The sequence below is a fragment of the Panthera onca genome, chromosome B3 (genome assembly GCF_046562875.1).
Source record: "Panthera onca isolate mPanOnc1 chromosome B3, mPanOnc1 haplotype 2, whole genome shotgun sequence".
Lineage (NCBI taxonomy): Eukaryota > Metazoa > Chordata > Mammalia > Carnivora > Felidae > Panthera > Panthera onca.
The window spans coordinates 32,279,561-32,283,182 of record NC_138344.1 but is presented as its reverse complement, the minus strand read 5'-3'; the positions used below and the strand labels follow the sequence as shown (position 1 = coordinate 32,283,182).

General features: G+C 44.5%; 1 pseudogene; it reads right to left on the bottom strand.

The window, feature by feature from the left end:
• Nucleotides 1–2,823: 2,823 nt before the first annotated feature.
• On the bottom strand, nt 2,824–3,328 carry LOC132669625 (zinc finger matrin-type protein 5 pseudogene; annotated as a pseudogene).
• Between the last annotated feature and the right edge of the window lie 294 nt (nt 3,329–3,622).

Below are 3,622 nucleotides of genomic sequence, written 5' to 3'. Positions count from 1 at the left end.
GTCATAGGGTAGGTCTATTTTTAATTTTCTGAGGAACCTCCACACTGCTTTCCAGAGCGGCTGCACCAATTTGCATTCCCACCAACAGTGCAAGAGGGTTCCCGTTTCTCCACATCCTCTCCAGCATCTATAGTCTCCTGATTTGTTCATTTTGGCCACTCTGACTGGCGTGAGGTGATATCTGAGTGTGGTTTTGATTTGTATCTCCCTGATAAGGAGCGACGTTGAACATCTTTTCATGTGCCTGTTGTAGGCCAGATTTTGAAAATCCTGATCTTTTTCTTCTATTTGTGTGTGCGGTGATCTATATTTGCTTTTCTATATTTAAGAGAAAAAAAACATGTTGGTATTTCTGTGTAGCTGGTATGAGTTTCCTGTGTACTGTATAAGTCTAGATCTGTTTCCTCATTCAGTATCTCTCTGAAGGGAAAAGCTGATCAGAGGCTCCAGAGGTTTGTTATTATGCCAAGACAGGGCTTGGAGCTGACTTTTAGAATTAGAGGGAGGGAAAGGAAGAGACGCCTCAAATGGAGAAAATCTTAGGGCACCTGAGTGGTTCAGTTGGTTAAGCATCTGGACTCTTGAATTTGGCTCAGGTCATCATCTCATGGTTCTTGAGTTTGAGCCCCATGTAGGGCTCTGTGTTGACAGTGCAGAGCCTGCTTGGGATTTTCTCCCTGCCCCTTCCCCGTGCACATTCTCTCTCTCTCTCTTTCCCCCTCTCTCTCTCTCAAAATAAACTTTTTTTTTTTTTTTTTTAAAGGAGAAGACCTTATTCTGACATTATTACCCACATGGCAACCTTTGTTCTCTGTGGTTGACCCTCTCTGGCGAGCTCTGCCTGAGTGCTGATAGCAGGGGCGGGATGGTCCAAGGATGGCCTCTTGGGAAGCTGTTTATAGAAAGACTTCCACTTAGCTTCCTTTTAGATCTCCTTATATCTCTTCTGTCCTCCCCTACCAACTCTTGGGCTCTGCTGGGCATTCCAGCTCCCTCCTCAGCTAAAGGCCCCTTTCTTCACTTATTCTGGACAGTGGGCTCACTCCACGTCTCATCCACCAATTCTCTCTACTTACTGTTTTCCAGAAAGCTTAGGAAGTCTCTTGCTTGGTGATGGTCCATCATCATTCCCTTTGCTGTATTAGGTTATTTTACTCTATCACGTTAATGGAGTTTTAGGAGAAAGAATAGTCAGATGTGTGTGCTTAACCACAATCTTTGCTAGTATTTTATTTCTAATTTTCCATCTGTGTTCATAAATGAGGTTGTTCTGATAGTTGTTCTTTTCTCCATGTGATCTTTCTTGGTTTTGGGTTCAGGGCTACAGTAGCTTTAAAGAATGGTTGGCTGACATTCCAGGTTTTTCCACGCTTTGGGCTAATTTAAATTCACCCAAACATTGGTCCAAGGACTACTGCATATACTGTGACTATATTTTTAAAAAAAACTTTTTTAATGTTTACTATTTATTTTTGAGAGAGAGAGAGAGACAGAGTGTGAGCCGGGGAGGGGTAGAGAAAGAGGGAGACACAGAATCTGAAGAAGGCTCCAGGCTCTGAGCTGTCAGCACAGAGCCCGACACAGGGCTCAAACCCATGAACTGTGAGATCATGACCCGAGCCAAAGTTGGACACTTAACTGACTGAGCCACCCAGGCGCCCCGTATAGATTCCATTTATTTTTGTACCAATACAAGAAAAATATGAAATAATATACATAAATTGATAACATTTGTTAACTCAGAAGGAGTGGGAGAGAAATGGGGGGACTTCATTTTTATTTTATGCACGTCTTTATTGTTGGATTTTTTTTTTTTTTTTTTTTTACACAACCACCATATATAACATTTGAAAACAAAATCTTAATGGAAAAAATAGATTGTCAGGGCAAACTTTGGAGACTCTAGTTCATTGATTCTGGGAAGCCAGGAAATCTATATATGTATTTTAAAATGTACTCAGATAATTCTAAGGTACTTGCATACATAAACCTACAGGCCTGGGATTTGGAGGGGAAAGGCAGGGTAACAGAAGGGAAGGTAGCTCTTCGACTTCTTTTTTTTTTTTTTTACATTTATTTATTTTTGAGAGACAGAGAGTATGAGCAGGGGAGGGACAGAGAGAGATGGAGACACAGAATTCGAAGCAGGCTGCAGGCTCCGAGCTGTCAGCATGGAGCCCAACGAGGGGCCCGAACTCATAAACTGCAAGATGATGACCTGAGCCGAAGTTGGACACTCAACCGACTGAGCCACCCAGGCACCTCTCTTTGACTTCTTTTTCAGTATTATCTATTTGTCCAGTTTTTCTGCTCTTCTTGAGCCAGTTTTGGTACTATATGTATTTACTAGGGAATCTTACCCACTCTTTTAAATTTATTCATGAGAAATTGGATCTATTAATTTCTTATTACCCCTACAATCACCTTTACTTTCCTTCCTTCCTTCCTTCCTTCCTTCCTTCCTTCCTTCCTTCCTCCCTTCATCTCTTTTTCCCTTTCTTTCTTTCTTTCTTTCTTTCTTTCCTTTCTTTTTCTTGGCAAACTTTCTTTATAAACATCCAGAAGAAAGTTTTCTCACCCATCTTCTCAAGATGTCCCATGAGGGAGGGAGGGGGAAGCTGCCTGGAACAGAGCTAGGACCAGGACTACACCTGGTAGGGAGACTGTGGGGGCTCAGTCAGGCCAAGCCAAGCTGATGGTTTCCGAGGCTCCATGGGGTGCAGCAGGAGGGGGCCTTGGTGTCCCCAGAACAAGCCCTTCTCTTTATTGTGACTAACCCAGAAGCTGACAAGAGGGAGGCAGGTGGGGAGGGAACCCTCAGTCTCAGTGGACTCTGGGCTTCAGGGACCACCCCCTGGGTGGGGCTGCCCACAGGAATTCAGACAGCTCTTGGACTGGTGGCTAGCCTCCAGGATAGTGGAAGACGGTGGTTCTCATGGGTTCGTCCTTGCTGCTTGGGGCTGAGCTCAGCCGATTGGCTCTTTTCCAACCAGTCTTCCAGATGGCCCTCAGGGAGCTTGAGGACATTTAGTGGCCACTTCCTGGCCCACCTCTCCTTCTCCACCTGGATACTCTGCCCCTGCAGGTCTGTCTGTGACATGTGGGGAAATCTGCATTTGGAGCCAAAGTCACACTGACCTGTCAGTAGAAACTTCCCGCGGGGCCGCTTGTTCTGTTCATCTAACAAGATGGCAGACGCATCTTAGAACAGGTCATACCAGACGTTCTTGGCTTTGAGGTGCTGCAGCCCATTCAGGTGTTCCTTGTGGGTGTGGAGCTTGTCCTGGAAGGAGTGGTTGCGGTAGTCACAGAAGTAATGCTTCCCCATGGCCACCTACGCCGGGTGCTGCTGCTGCCTGGCTCTCTGCAGGGCCCAAGGGCTCTAAGCAACTCCTCCTTCTGTGCCTTCCACCTTCTTTAGCTTTCATTTTAACCCCTTTCTTTTCCTTATTTGTGGTTTTTCTATTAAAGCGTTCTCTTGTGGTAAAATATGCATAATGTAAAATTTTCCATTTTAACCATTTTTAAGTATGCAATTCAGTGGCATTTAAGAATATTCAATGTTGTGCAACCATCACCACCATCTATTTCTGGAATTTTTCACCATCCTGAACATAAACTG